Genomic DNA, 16,918 nt, shown 5'->3' on the forward strand with positions numbered 1-16,918 from the left:
CTCTTAAACATAGACATTAAATTATTTTCAAAAATCTTAGCTGAGAGGCTAGCCCCTTTACTACCTTCCCTAGTCAATAATGATCAGGTAGAATTCGTCAAAGGACAAGAAGCCCGGGATAATACTACTAAGACATTACTTATCATCTCCAAGGCAAAAACTAGCTCCACACCACAAGGTCTTTTATCTGTAGATGCAGAGAAGTCTTTCGATAGAGACCATTGGGGGTTTATGGAGGAAGCCTTGAGACAGATAGGTCTAGGTCCTCACTTTCTACAGAAAATCTTAGCCTTATATAATGGTCCAACAGCGCAGGTTAGAATAAATTGTTCATTTTCCAGCCCATTTAAGATCAACAATGGAACCAGACAGGGCTGCCCTCTTTCTCCATTACTTTATGTAGTGGAACACCTAGCCAACGCTATCAGAAATAATATCAATATTCATGGATACACGATAGGACCTAACTCTTATAAAACAGCTCTGTGTGCAGATGATTTACTCCTTTATATATCACAACCACAAATATTTTTTCCAATGATTTTAAAGGAATTTGATAGGTTCGGATCACTTAGTAATTTTAAAGTCAATAATTCCAAATCAGAAGCCTTAAATATATCCCTTTCTCAGAATGAGGTCCTTCAAATCATGAATATATTTCCATTTAAATGGCAAGGAGAGTCATTGAAATATCTAGGGGTCGTGGTCCCTTCTGATCCTAATAAATTGTTTGAACTTAACTATCAAACTTTCTTAAGCATAACATACAGAGACCTAGTGAATTTTAGTAAATTTAAACTGTCCTGGTTTGGAAGGATGAATGCTATCAAAATGGACGTTTTACCCCGTTTCTTATACATATTCCAAACTATACCAATTTCCCCTCCTCATAGTTTCTTCTGTAAATTACGATTAGCTTTAACCAAATTCATATGGGGTAAACTCAAACCTTGCATAAGCATACAGAGCCTTTCTCTGCCTAAATCTATAGGTGGTGCTTGTCTTCCCAATTTTAAGAGGTATTTTCAGGCTACTACATTACTTAGGATTCTAGACTGGCACGTTCGGGCTGATGCTAAACAATGGGTGGGGGTGGAACAGGAGGGTTTAGATGTACCTTTAAGACATTTGCCGTGGTGTTCTGGGGAGTCATTGACTATTGTCAATTGTAATTTAACTAGAGACACACTTAAAATATGGCACACTCTGAGAAAGAAGAGGTTCCCAGATAGGAATATTAGCCCACTTACATCATTGTTTTTGAATCCATCCTTTCTCCCTGGATGCTTGCGCGGATCTTTTCTCGGTCGGAGGGCAGTGGAGATTACCCGATTGTTTCAGGTGCTAGAAAATGGGGAGTTGCCTCCTTTTGTCTCTATACAGGCTCAGTTTCCAAATGAGAAAATTAGGTGGTTTGAATACTTGCAATTACCATCCTTCCTAGGGACACATAATTTTGATAAAATTTTGATTTCAAACTTCACCTTTTTTGAGAAATTGTTCGTAGAGGAAAGTAAGCCACCACATGCGATATCTGTGATTTATGGGGGATTAAGCAGAGAGGGTGAAGCGGGGAAGTTAACATTTCAGCAGGCGTGGGAGAGAGACTTGGTGATAAGCTTGTCTCCTGAGGAATGGGAAAGGGGGTTTCTCTTTACTCATAAACTTGCTAGCGCTGGGATTGCACAAGAGAAGAACTATAAAATACTTATGAGATGGTATCATTACCCTTCTAAACTACATGAAACATATCCAGCAGTTTCAGGGGCTTGTTGGAGATGCGAGAGGGAGGTGGGCTCTATGATTCACATTTGGTGGGAATGCTCTAAGATCAAGCCATTCTGGGAGAAGGTTTTTGACAATTATCAAAGAATCATGGGAAACTGTGTAGCAAGGTCCCCTCAAATAGCTCTTCTGTCAATTTTACCTTCTTCAATAGGGACTCAGAAGAGAGATATTCTTCGGTTTTGTCTAACAGCAGCACGAATGGTAATCCCATGGTTTTGGAACCTTACAAACCCCCATGACATATTAGACTGGTATAAGGAAATGGTCAATCTGTGTAGAATGGAGGAGCTGTCTGCAGACTGCAATGGTACAAATGATAAATTTAGAAGGATTTGGAGTGGATGGATTTTGTTTCAGGACTCACCTGATTTCATAATTTGTTCCGCTGACTTTTTCAGTTACATAGGAATTTGCACATTAATATACATTATGTATGATTTTAAGGACCTCTTTATCCATAACCCCTTCCCCCCCTTCCCTTGTCTTTCTTCTCCGCTTTTTTTTTACCCTATATCTTTCCTCTGCATAATATAGAGAATACTTCCTCTCTTGAATACCTTGTTGGCGTTCGCCATATGGTTACTGTTATTGTCTACCATGGTATGTTTGACTTACTGATAGAAGATTGTATTCTCATTTTTGAATACTAGATATTTTCTATGATTCTATATATTATCTGTTTTCATATAACATATTCTTTGTTTGTAAAATGCTTAATAAAATAGATTGAGCATTAAAAAAAATTGGCTAGATTACAGTTCTCATACATACACTATTCTGTGGTCTGGGGTACATTTCCTGGGATCTATAAAACTGAAAATAATTTGCAGGCTCTTTCTGTTACATTAGGGTGGTAATAAACTCCCAAAAATGACTGTTGCAGGTGATAAATTTTTTTCTTTGATTAATCATAGAATCATAGAGTTGGAAGGGACCTCCTGGGCCATCTGGTCCAACCCCCTGCTCAAAGCAGGATTCGTTAAATCATTTCAGACAGATGTCTGTCCAGCCTCTGTTTGAAGACTTCTATTGAAGGAGAATTCACCACCTCCCGTGGCAGCCTGTTCCACTCATTGATCACTCTAGCTGTCAAAAAGTTTTTTTCTAATATCTAATCTGTGTCTCCTTCCATTCAGTTTCATCCCATTGCTTCTAGTATTTCCTTGTGCAAATGAGAATGAAGATGATCCTTCTACAATGTGACAGCCCTTGAGATATTTGTAGACAGCTATTAAGTCTCCTCTCGGTCTTCTCTTCTGCAAGCTAAACATTCCCAAATCCTGCAACCTTTCCTGATAAGACAGGGTTTGCAGACCGGTCACCATTCTGGTCGCTTTTTTCTGAACTTTCTCCAGTTTGTTGATGTCTTTTTTAAAATGTGGCGCCCAAAACTGGACACAGTATTCCAGATAAGGTCTGACCAAAGAGGAGTAGAGGGCAATAATGACTTCATGTGATCCAGACTGCATGCTTCTGTTAATACATCCTAGAATTGCATTTGCCTTTTTTGCTGCTGCATCACACTGTTGACTCATATTCAGTCTGTGATCTATTAGTATACCCTAGTCTTTTTCACATGTGCTGCTGCTTAGCCCTATTCCTCCCATTCTGTATATGCTTTTTTTCCTTTTTATTGCCCAGATGTAGTACTTTGCATTTTTCCCTGTTAAAAACCATTCTGTTAGTTGCTGCCCACTGCTCCAGTTTATTTATATCTTTTTGAATCTTCTCTTTCTCTTCTCTACTATTAGCTATCCCTCTTAGCTTTGTGTCATCAGCAAATTTAATCAGTTTACCCTCAATTCCTTCATCTAAATCGTTCATAAAGATGTTGAATAATACAGGGCCCAAGACAGAGCCCTGTGGTACCACACTTGAGACATTCTTCCAACTGGATGTGCAGCCATTTACGACCACTCTTTGGGTACGATCACTAAGCCAGTTATGAATCCACCTAACAGTTGCCATGTCCATTCCATACTTAGCCATTTTTTCAATAAGGATTGTGTGAGATACTTTGTCAAATGCTTTGCTGAAGTCAAGATATACTATATCTACAGCATTTCCCTGATCCACCCAATCAGTGATTCTGTCATAGAAGGAAATTAAGTTAGTCTGACATTACTTATTAGCTACAAACCCATGCTGACTCTGTTTAATCACTTCATTGTTATCCAGATACTTACATACATGTTGTTTAATAATTTGTTCAAAGATCTTTCCTGGTATAGAAGTCAGACTCACTGGCCTATAGTTGCCTGGGTCCACCTTCTTCCCCTTTTTGAAGATAGGAACAACATTTCCTCTTCTCCAGGCTTCTGGCACTTCTCCTGTTCTCCAAGAAGAAGATTATGGAGAGGAGTTCAAAAATTTCTTCTGCTATCTCCTTCAGTACTCTGGGGTGTAATTCATCTGGATCTGGAGACTTGAATTCATTTAGGTTAGCTAAGTGTTTCCTCACTATCTTTCTGTTTATAGATGTTAGGCATCGGGTTCCTGCCTCTGCACAGCAGGAATCCCGAGCCATGCCATTTGCGGTCTCCCATTCCTCTCCGGCCGCAGAGGAGCCTGCTCAGCAAAGACGTCTTTCTCGGCGTCTTGCTCAGTCTACTACTGTCATCTTGGTTACTGCTGCTAATAAAGGTTCAGCTATAGTAACCTGCAATAGCCAGCAGCGAGCAGCTCTTGGGACTAAGTCCTTCTTTCGGTCCACTGATCATGCCCGTGGGAAGTCCTCTTATTGGAGGTCTGAGCTCACATGCTCAGGTCCTATTGCTGCTTCCATTGGACCACTAGGAAGGTCCCGGAAGGACGCTGCTATAAAAGAGCCTCATGGCCGCACGGCCATGCACTAGTATTGACACTTATGGTATTGTGTGTGAGTGATGATGGATGCTTGTATCTGGTGACTGACTCATTAAGACTCCACTCCCTTGGATACGTATGGTTTATGGTTTTTAGAGTCACAATCAGCACCTTGAAGTGGCTAAGTCTAGTGCCACAGTGCTACCAGTTCACAGCACCTCTCTGAACGCCATATGGTGCCATTCTACCTAAGGCACTACCGTACCGCGTGTACAGCAGCTCCCATTTGAGCGGCGCCATGCGCAACTAAATCACTTTCCTGTCCTAAGTTTAGGCTGGTTAGTGGCGTCCGCCAGAGCTGTGCTGTACATGCCTAGTGCGGTACGCATCTTTCTGCTGCACCCTGTGACAGCTAATGGCACAGCGTCTTTTCCTTGCGCCACATTAGTGGCTCTGTGCGCAAGTGGGTCTAGAAGGATTCAATCCCCGTGTCCTTGGGGCTGAGTCCTGTGACCACGTCACTTGCACTCATCGTAGGTTACAGCAGCCCTGTGAAGTAACAGGGTTCGCCTCTTATACACCGGGTCAGTGGTGTTCATTTTGTTCTCCGCCATTACCGAGCGGCAGTATACCATCTCTGCACGGTGGACTCCGGGTTGCGATCGCACTTTATTATATTTTATATTAGTGTGATCTGCAACCCTAACAATAGATATCCTGGATTCTTCTAATCCCTTAATAAGACAGTGAAGAACAGTTGATGTTACATTTCCCTTCTGAGAGAAAACAGATGCAAAATAGGAATTTAAAAGTTCGGCCTTCTCAGCATCCTGTCTTACCATTTCATCATTTTCATCCTGTAAAAATCCTATAGCATCTTTGACTTTTCTTTTACTATTGACATATCCCCAAAATCCTTTATTATTGGTTTTGACGTCTCTTGCAAGCCTCAATTCATTGTCAGCTTTAGATAATCTGATTTGTGCCCTGCAAGTTCTGCAGACAGCATTATATTCTTCTTTAGATATGCCTCCCTCTTTCCATTTTATAAACATTTCTTTCTTCCTTTTTAGCATGTGCTTAAGTTCTGTGTTCATCCATCCTGGTTTCCTTAAGGCCATGTGTACACAATGCAGATTTCCAGAGTATCCGCAGCGGATTTTACCGCGCAGAAACACTGCATATCTGCATTGTGATGTACAGTAGCATGATAATCAATAGAAAAAAAAAACCGCTGTGCAGACGCTGCAGATTTTTCCGCTGGGTTTTCCTGTGGTTCAAAATATGCAGCATGTCACTTCTTTTGTGCGGTTTTCCACCTGCTCCATTCTCCAAATCTGCAGGGAAAAACTGCACAAAAACCGCAAGAAAAAAGGAAGAAATCCGCAGGAAAAATGCAGGTCACTTGACCTGCGGATTTCTTCAATTCTGCGCAGAAAAATCTGCAGGGCAAAAAAGTACATGTGCACTTAGCCTAAATGCTTCCCATTCTTCCCTCTTTTCGGAATTGTTAACAATTGTGCTTTGAGAATTTCATTTTTCAAGATTTCCCATCCTTCCTGGACATTTTTCTTCTTAAGGCTATCCGGCCATTGGATCCCTCCAATTCTTTTTCTGAATCCCTTAAAAACTGCTTTTCTGAAATCTAACCTTGACGTCTGAGTCTTCACAGGTCTTCCTCCTCTAGTTATCCAAAATTCTAAAATAGCATGGTCGCTACCTCCTAGGGTCCCAGCCATTTTTACCGCCTCAACTATTTCCTCCCTATTTATAAGGATTAGATCCAAGGTAGCAGTTCCACTTGTTCCCCCTGTTTTCTCCCCTACCTTTTGGAAGATAAAGTTGTCAGCAAAAGAGAATAAGAATTTCCTTGACCTGTTAGTTTTGCCTGAGAGAGATTCCCAACAAATGTCAGGATAGTTGAAATCTCCCATGATAACTATGTCATATTTTTTGGAGAACTTGGCCATTTGATGCATAAAGAGTTCATCCATATCTTCAGCTTGCACAGGCGGCCTGTAGTAAATGCCTACAATGGTGTCCTTTCCTTTGTTCTGTCCTTGTATTCTTACCCAAACAGTTCCCACAGAACCCCCAGTCTCTGAAGCTTCAATCTCTGTGCAGATATACGCGTTTCTAACATACAATGCGACACCTCCTCCTCGTTTATCAAGTCTGTTTCTAGCAAATAAGTTGTATCCTTCTAGCCTTGTATTCCAATCATGTGTATTGTCCCACCAAGTTTCAGTGATTCCAATGACGTCATATTTCTTTTCCTGCGTTAGTAGTTCCAATTCTCCTTGTTTGTTGCCCATGCTTTGTACATTAGTATAGAAACATTTTAGTTTGTGATAGGTTTCTCTTTCTCCAATATTTTTATTATTTAGATTCTTTTGTCTTTGTTCTTCCTTCCCACTTCTAATAGCAGAGTTCTCAATAGTATTCATCAGGTGTATGGCTTTTTCTGGCCTTTTGCTTCCCTTCCCACATTGTTCTAGTTTAAAGCTCTCCTGATGAGGGTAGCAAGGCGACTTCCAAATACATGTTTTCCAGTCTTCGTAAGGTGCACCCCATCTCTAGCAAGTAGTCCATCGTATAGGTAATTCACTCCGTGATCCAGAAATCCATATCCTTGCTGACGGCACCATCGTCATAGCCAGTTGTTCAACTGCAGAATCTTATTCCACCTCCTTGTTCCATGGCCATCCACTGGGAGGATGGAAGAGAAGACCACTTGCGCTCCCAGTTCTTTCACTTTCTTACCCAAGTTTTCAAAGTCACTGCAGATGGTTTCCAGGTCATTTCTTGCTGTGTCATTTGTCCCCACATGTATTAGCAGGAATGGGTAGTCATCTGTAGGTCTGAAGAGTCCTGATATCCGGTCAGACATATCTTTAATTTTTGCACCTGGAAGGCAGCACATTTCTCTTGAGGTTATAACCGGTCTGCAGATAGCGGCCTCTGTGCCTCCTAACATGAAATCCCCCATGGCCACCACTCTCTGTTTCTTCTTCACAACATTTTTCTTTTTCCATCCAGGAGGATTCTGAAGGCATACAAGGTTGCTGTTTGTAGGCAAAGTCTTAACCTGATGTATTTCTTCATCGTTCTCCTATGTAAGAGCCTGGTACTGGTTCCTTAGCAGTATGGGCGTTGACTGCCTCCTGATCCTCCTGCTTCTCTGGATCACATGTTTCCATTCCTCTGTTTCTTCAGGTACTCTTCAAATTTCTTCTCTTTCTGTAACATGAAGAGATAATTCTGCTCTGTCTAAGAACTCTTCACCTTCCTTAATGATCTTCAATGTAGCTGACCTCTCTTCGAGATTTTGCAACTTTTCCTCCAACAGGGACACAAGCTTGCATTTGTGGCATGTGAAGTTTGGCTTTTCCTCTGGTAAGTCTGTGAACATGTAGCAAGAAATGCAGCTTACCAAATGGCTCCTGGCCTCTTCCATATTGTTATTGTTAAAGAGATTTCAAAGTGATGAAAAATGAGCCAAAATTTCCTCTTTTCACCTGCAACGGCCAAAATCCAGTGATCGTTGAGCTCGTGGAGACTCTTCACTTATCCCAGAAGGCATTGGGAATATGCAAATTCTCTCCTCAGGACTCTTCCCCTGGTTAAAAATAAAATTGATTGAAAGAGACCTATCAATTACAAAATGAGTAATTGACAGGGAACTGGAAGTGCTGATGATGGTGCACGCAGATGCCGAGGACGTGGGGCAGATGTGACTACACCTGTTGCTGAAACACAAGAAACATACCCATCCACAACACATGGGTTTCTGTCCCACTACCCAGTCTTTCACACTGTCCAATCTCACCAGCCTGGATCATTTAATCCTCACCCTGATCTTCCTTTCTCCCAACATGTTGAGTCCCAAGAAGACTAGTGATCCCACACTTGGACACACCCAAGGAGCTCTTTACAACAACATTTCTTGATTGTGGCATCTCAACCTGTATGTTCCAAGAGGTACAGGAGGACATGCTCTTTAGAGCAGACATGGCCACAAGGATATGACAGTGGGAAATGGTAAATTTTGTCTGAGGAGGAAAATGATGATGAGACACAGTTGCCATTAAGGCTTCTTGCTGTTAAGTCACAAAGTCAGGAGGACCAGGGGGTGGGGGTGGAAGACGATGTGGTAGATGATGAAGTCACCCACCCAACCTGCAAAGCTGGCATGCTGAGCGCGACTAGCAGCGCTGAGGGAAAGGGATTGACAGCACTGAAACAGACAGGAGGAAGCAATGGGGTGACCATAGGGAGAAAGCAGATAACTATTCTGCAAAGCACCAACACTCCTGAATTTCTCCATCAAAGAGCTAGGTGTTCAGCAGTCTGGAACTTTTTTAAAGAGAGTTCTGAAACAAAATGGCCATTTTCAATCTGCACCATGCCAAGATCAGTAGAGGCCTGACCACTAAGAACATAACAACCATCTAGCATGATCAAGCACATGTCATGTAAGTATCCGATTCGGGCTGAATGCCTGGGTCCACGACTGGTAGGGTGACACCACTGCCTCTTCCCCTGTCCAAAACACAGGCGCAGGTGCCTCCAGCCCTGCATCTACCCTTGCACATTCTTACCTTCATCTGGCAATTATAAATCCTAGTCCCATAACAGCACTCTACCCCAGGCTTTGGAATGAAAGAGAAAGTTTGCAGCCAACCACTCACAGGCCCAAAACTAAATGGACATGTTTCCAGGTTGCTTGCAGTGGAAATGCTATCATTTTGGCTTGTTACAAGGAGGATTTCCGCCGACTCATGGCAATAGCCGTCCCTCCGTACTTGGTCCCCAGCCACCACTTTTTCTCCCGGTGTGGTGTTCCTGCCTTACTGGGATTGTCCACTTAATGACCAACATGTGGACAAGCGCTTATGATGATAGATGCTATATTTCCCTGATGGCACACTGGGTGAACTTTGTGAAGCCTGAGGCCGAGTCACACCCTGGCACATGTGCTCCCGACACCAAGGATTGCTTGCCCTATTTTGATCAGTGTTTCCTCCACCTCCTACAGCAATTCCTGCACCCCTACTGCTCATTCTATCTCAGAGCACAGTGTCAACACAGTCAATAGCTGGAAGCTCTGTAGCACTGCCTCAGCGAAGGGGCAACAGGCTCTGCTAAAGCTAATTTATGAAAACCACAGAAAGAGGAAAGAAACCTCCAATATTTGAGAAAAAAAAAAAACAGACAGAGATGCTTACTTGTATAAACAGGCCTCAATACAAATGCACTAACAGGGTGCAGCGGACCCAAGTAAAATGGCAACTGCACAGGTGCAATAATACCTAATGAAACTGCCAGCCTACAATTAGGGATTGGCCATGTGGTACACCAGTGCAAAAAAATAATTCGTATGTGGCAGTGTTCACACAGGGAATGCAGAGCATCTCTGTCTGTTTTGGATTTTTTCTCAAATATTGGAGGTTTCTTTCCTCTTTCTGTGGTTTTCATGTTAGAGTAGGACTGGCAAGTGTAATAAAGCTAATTTATCTAGGAGACAAACCGCACACCACGGCAGAGTTACTTAAAGGAATAACAGACCTGACAGATCTGTGATTTTGACTGCGGAACTTCCAATAAGGAATGGTTGTGTGTAATAAGGGGCAGCTATGGTGGCAGCTGTGAAGCTTGGCAAGCTCACACAGGTACCATGCTTGGCACATGTGCTGAACTTGGTAGTTCAGCGGTTTCCTTAAACCTACTTAGTTTTGCCAGAGCTTCTGGTCAAGGTATGCCACGTCAGACCCATTTCCACAAGTTGGCTAGAGCTGCCACCACTCTGTGCTGCAGCAGCACATGCAAGTGCCAGCTCACTGACTGTTGTGCAACGTGCCCACGCGCTGGAACGATACACTGTGCATGCATGCTAGCAAGGCTTTGTGAGCAGGACAGTGGTTGAGTACCAGCTCTAACATGCCCGTTGGTGTTCTGGTCAGACTGCGTACAGTACATAACAACAAAAGAGTGTGCATGGATGTCTGACATTTGTGTGGTTCTCCAAGACATTGAGGACTTCACAAAGATGGTGAGCGGTGATGACACCATAGTCAGCAAAACAATCTTGATTCTGTGCCTACTTAAACAGTCGCTGCTCTCAATTAAACATGAAGCTTTGCGTGCGGACCAGGTGGGGATGGAGGAAGACATAACACAGAGATTCTAGCTGCCTGCCTCATTTCATTTGCTCAGCATGGATTTGGTAACGGTAACAGTGAGAAAGTGGATGCTGAGGAAGAGGTGTAACAGGAGCTGGTGGATTGCCACATTTGGCCGACTGTATGCTCTGCTGCTTTTCCCGTGATGCTTATATTACATTAATCTCTGCCAAAATAGAGTACTGGTAGTTCACCCTGCTAGACCCAGGCTACCAGGAGAATGTTTCATCTCTTATTCCTGAGGTAGAGAGGTTTTCTAAAATAGTGCTAGGCCATTGTGGAAAATATGTTGAAAAGACAATTCCAGCGGCAGGAAACTAGTTACTAGCCCAACCAAGGAGAAGAAGCAAGGGAAACACACAGCAGAGGCAGGAGCACACTGTCAAAGCCATGGGCCAATTTCATGACTCCAGCTCAGCATCCAGGGCCATACGACCAGGTATTTTTGACAAGGAGGGAAACATTTTTAAAGTTGGTCAAGCAATACCTGGCCAACTAAACAAGCATACCCAATACTTCCTCTGCGACTTTCAACTATTAGGTCTCAAAGCTGGACACCTGGCATGAACAGACCCTCAATGCCTTGAAGATGTTGTACTGACTTGCCTCTAGGTTATTGTCTGAGTGTGTTTTTAGTGCCGCTGGGGGGATCATAATAAACATGCACTTTCGCCAATCAACTGACAATGCTGTCAGGCTCAGTCTCATAAAAATTAACAAAGCCTGGATTAGCCCACACTTTTCCGCATCACCAGATGATAAAAATGTATCAGTATTATATTGCTTATCCATAGACTTTTACATATTATTGGGTAGATTTCAGTTGTATATAAGCTTCAAAAAACTTGATAAAAAATGTATTGTTATTGTATTGCTCACCCATAGACTATTCCTAGGTATGGAGTACATTTCTTTGGTATATTACCCTCAAAAAACTTGTTTAAGAATGTATTGGTATTATATTTCTCATCCAAAGGGTATTACATCTTCTTGGGTACATTTCTTTGCTATATGAGCCTCAAAACTTGTTGCGGGCTGGACTGGGTGCTAGACAGATGGGCAATGGCAAGTGCGATCTGGACCATCTGATGGATAGAAGAGCAAAGACAGGTACGAGCAGATGGGTACAAGGTAGACAAGCAGACAGGCAGACCTGGGGAACCTGAAAACTAGCAAGCATGCAAGGCAAACTAAAATTGTAGCTCAGGCACCTCCATATTGGAGGAGAAGCCTTAAATAAAATGTGTCGTCCAGCTATAGCCTGGGAATAACTTAGGTTGATGCAGGCTGTCCCTTTAAGAGGGAAGGAGTGCATACGTGTGCTGTCTGATCATAGCTCCCGTTCCTACAACTGAACCTTGATGGACACTGACACATAGGGGCGAGATGAGGAGGTGGTGTGTAAGGAGAAAATACTGAATGTCCTGTCTGTTAGGTATGAGGAGATCCAACAAAGGGCCAACTCTGTAACGTCAACAGATCAGAAAGTCTGTAGTAAGAGGGAATGATCCACTGTGTCAAAGACAGATGCCAGGTCCAGGAGGAGGAGGACAAACTCACATCACTTTCATTTGGCAGTTAGTAGGTTCTTGGTTACTTTAGTCAGGGCAGTTTCAGTGGAATGGTGCTGTCACGATCAATTTTTGGATCTGTCAGATTCTGGATTCTCTTTTATAAACTTTTTCCCTTCCATGCCATTGGGGGTTAATGTCAGTTTTTGCCCCCGGTGGCCGCTGGTGTTACTACAACTGTAGTTGGTCGGCTGCTGGGTTTCCCCCCCCCCCGGTGTTTCTACATGTGTAGAATGTTTCTACATATTTCAGCAGGTGGTGACTACTCCCACTTCCCTTTATAAGGCCACCTGGTGCTGCATATGACTGTTGGTAATACTGGTCATTTGCTAATCAACCTTGGTGAAGACTGGACCTACCTGGTGCAGAGGGGGTTCAGCTTATCTGGAGCAGTGTTGTTGCTGCTGGATGCTGATCGGGCGCCTTACTCTGCTGCTTGGAGCATTGGCAGCAGATAAAGCTAAGTTTTGGTTTTTAGTTTCTTTAACCCCATGGTGTGTGTTTTATCTTTCCTTTTTTGTCATTTGGTGCAGTACACTTTTTCCCTGTCTCACCTCCTGGGGAGGGGGTTGGGGTTTAGCTCAGGGCTAAATAGGAGGTAGGGACAGGTCGGGAACTTGGGCCTCACTACCATCAAGTGTACCCCCAAGTTAAGGAAAGTCACCTCCTTAGCCTGAGGGGCAGTTCAGGGGCCCAGGTTCCTCATCCCCTGTTTTCCCACTATTGCCCAGTGACATTATTACCAACCACCCATTTTTTTTCTGGTGAGCCATAGCCCATATGCAGACCTTTGTCCGATTGCTGCAGACCCTCAGGGACCCTGAGGAGCGTGGGGTGATGCGGGGTGTGGTGGAGCAGCAGTTGCAGGAGTTGGTGGGGTTCAGGGCCTCAGCTCTTGTGCAGGCTCAACCAGAACCCAAGTTATCTCTCCCAGACACGTTTTCTGGAGGGAGAGATAATTTTTTGGTTTTTCAGGAGGCCTGCAAGCTACACTTCAGACTCCGCCCTCATTCATTGGGAAGTGAGGAACAGCGGGTGGGATTCTTCATATCCCTACTTCAAGGTGATCCCCAATCCTGGGCCTTCTCCCTGCCGGCTGATTCACCATCTCTATGGTCGGTGGATGAGTTTTTTGCGTTTTTGGTGAATATGCCCCCTGTAGTCCTTGCTTGGGAGGAGGACTCAATGGTGCAGTCGGACGAGTCCAGGCGGGTGGGAGGCGTTGGTTCTCCAGCAGTGTTGCCTGTGGTTCGTCGTGGTTTGGGGGCATGTTTTTGCTATGTGCAGACTGGCCATTTTTTCAGGGTCTGCCCAGCTCGTGCAAAAACTTCTGTACCACCCACGAAGCCGCGTCCCCCTGGTCGTGTGGAGGGAGGCGACCAGGGAGTGTATATTTCCTTCATTTTGCCCTCTCAGTGTACTTTGTCAACAGAAGTGGTGGTTGGCAGGGTACCTGAGGGCATACTGGTATTTGTGGGCAGTGGAGCGGGAGTCAATCTGGTGGACACTCACTTTGTCCAGACCCATGGCCGGATGTGTAGGATGCTAGCCAAACCCCTAAGCGTCCAGGCCATTGACTCTGTCCCACTTAGCCAGGGAAGGTTTACCCAAGTCATAGATAACATACATCTGCGTATAGGGACTCATCATGAAGAGTCCCTGTCATGCTATGTCGTGGAGGGAATGCCAGCCCCTATCATTTTAGGCCTCCCTTGTTTGGAAAAACACAACCCAGTAATAAATTGGCGGTCTAGGGAAGTAGTCGGCTGGGGTCAGTCATGTGAGGGCTGCTAACTGGGGGCTACTGTCTCTGCCATCATACTACAACCATCCCCTTCTTCTCCAGTTGGGGCAGCAAAGGTGCTGCCAGGGAGTAGGGGCAAGTCTCTACCCTCACCACATGCTAACCCTGGATGTCGGAGTCCTCTTAGGAGGAGGGGTCAGAGGAGGGTGGTGACTCCTTCTGAGCACTGTGGGGGTGTGAGTGTAACGACACAGGGGGACGCCTCTGTTGTCGGTGCTGTGAAGAGTTCACCATCCTGTGGCAAATGTGTGCGTGGCAATAAACGTTCAGGTCCGGACCTGTGTGTGAATGAGTACGTATGGCTGTCCACCAAAAACATCCGGTGGAGATGTGCTGCTGGGGTCTGGAGTTCTCGGGATATCGGGCCGTATTGGATGTCGGCCATCCTCGGCCCGGGGACTTACCAGCTGGAGCTACCCTCAATAATGCCCACACACAACTCATTCCCCATGTCAGCGTTCTTGAGATTTGAGGTGCCTCCAGAGCATAAATTGCCACTCCCATCTGCCCATGTTTGCCATAAACCTGCGAGTCAGGTGGTTGCTGAGGTGAACTCTGGTGGATCGAGCCGTCCTCACCGTAGGTGGTTTTCTGGTGAGGTGCAGTGTTGAGGGTCCAGAGGCCCCTCATTGAGGGAGGGGTACTGTCACGATCCATTTTTGGATCTGTCACATTCTGGATTCTCTTTTATAAACTTTTTCCTTTTCAGGCCATCGGGGGTTAATGTCAGTTTTTTGCCTCTGGTGGCCGCTGGTGTTACTACAACTGTAGTTGGTTGGCTGCTGGGTTTCCCCCCCCCCGGTAGCTGGTGTTTCTACATGTTTAGTTAGTCAGCAGGTGGTGACTACTCCCACTTCCCTTTATAAGGCCACCTGGTGCTGCAGATGACTGTTGGTAATACTGGTCATTTGCTAACCAACCTTGGTGAAAACTGGACCTACCTGGTGCAGAGGGGGTTCAGCTTATCTGGAGCAGTGTTGTTGCTGCTGGATGCTGATCGGATGCCTTACTCTGCTGCTTGGAGCATTCGCAGCAGATAAAGCTAAGCTTTAACCCCGTGGTGTCTGTTTCATCTTTCCTTGTTTGTTATTTGGTGCAGTACACTTTTTCCCTGTCTCACCTCCTGGGGAGGGGGTTGGGGTTTAGCTCAGGGCTAAACAGGAGATAGGGACAGGTCGGGGACTTGGGCCTCACTACCATCAAGTGTACCCCCACGTTATGGAAAGTCAGGGCACCTCCTTAGCCTGAGGGGCAGTTCAGGGGCCCAGGTTCCTCATCCCCTGTTTTCCCACTACTGCCCTGTGACAGGTGCAGTCTGAAGCCAGATTGTAAACGGTCAAAGAGGGAGCAAAAGGAGAGGTGGGTGGGCAGTTCAAAAGAACTTGTTGTTCCAGTAGTTTGGGCTCATGGGGGAGAAATGTTATGGGGCAATAGGCAGACACAGGATGGGTCAAGGGTGGGCTTTTTGAGGATGGTTGTGATCAAGGTATGTTTCAATCAGGATGGAAGACACCAGTTGTTAGTGACAGTTTGAAGAGGTGGGTGTTAGGAACGGCGGAACGCACTAAATAAAAATAATAATAAAGTGCGCTCGTCGCTCGCGGTCCACCGTGCACTAGATATGATTGCTGCTAAGTGGTGGCAGGCAAGCAATATGTCGGAAATGCGCACGTGGGTTAAACTTCACCCAGGTGTGCAGAGCAATCTCTGTTAAGTCACAGAGGTGCCAACAAAGACAAATACAATAAGGCTGAGCCTGTTGGAGTCACAGTACTCAGAGTAAATGCACACACGGTATCTGGTCACAGGAGCAGAGCCAAAGACAGCGGAACTGCGTCCGTCTAGACCTACCGTGCATGCGACGTCACAACTGCAGATGCCAAAGAGGGCTGCAACTGTAGCGCGGCATAGGACATTGCCGCTAAACGACAAAGCTAGTATGCAAGCGCAATGTGGGACGCTAGCAACTGTGGATGATGTAGTGCTAGCGCTGACTCTAAGCTTAGTCCCTATCCACATACGTAATATCAGAGGGGAGGGGTTAAAAATGAGCCATTCACTAGAATCAAATGTGGTGCCCCCAGGAGTATGGTAGCCACACTGGCATTGCCTTCCTCCAGGGAGCGTGATGTAAGGCTTGGAAGCAATGAAGGGTCTCTCTAGCAGTTAACCATATCATGCAACACAGTTCCCACTCCGGACCAGCAGAGGGAGCTCTGAACCAGAATTGGGGGAGGAGTGCTCTCTGAGGGCCAGGAAGGGAAATGAGTCAGTTCTGTGAGGAGGGCAAAGTGTGTAGACGTGGAGAGAGAAGCTGGGGGAGGACTGAGCAGAGTTGAGAGCTCGCTCCCAGCTGGAGCGCATGATCTGGAGCCTGGTCTCCACGGTTGTATGGATACTGAAGGTCCTGCAACAGAAACCAGAGGAATAGGAAGCTGTAAATGCTCTATTCCCTTCTAAGACTCGGAGGAACAACAGCGACGTCTAAGCCAAAGGAGATAGAAGGCTACAGCTGTCTGCCATACGAGGTAGATCCAAAAGGGAAGAAGAAGGAGGAACGTCAGTGTAACATAGTACTGCATGTACCTCAAGTAAGCGCTAGAGAGGAGACTACACAACCTATCTGCATAGAGAGATTCCAGAGTTGTTTCCAGGCTAATCAGCTCCTGTGCCATCTGTAATCTGGACCCTGGACTGCACTTACAAAGTAAAGGTAAAGAAACTACACTTTGTTGTGTCCTTGCCTTCTTCCTGCAACTTCTTCAGCA

This window comes from Dendrobates tinctorius, unplaced genomic scaffold (assembly GCF_039654945.1).
Source record: "Dendrobates tinctorius isolate UK_male_01 unplaced genomic scaffold, ASM3965494v1 ptg000213l, whole genome shotgun sequence".
Lineage (NCBI taxonomy): Eukaryota > Metazoa > Chordata > Amphibia > Anura > Dendrobatidae > Dendrobates > Dendrobates tinctorius.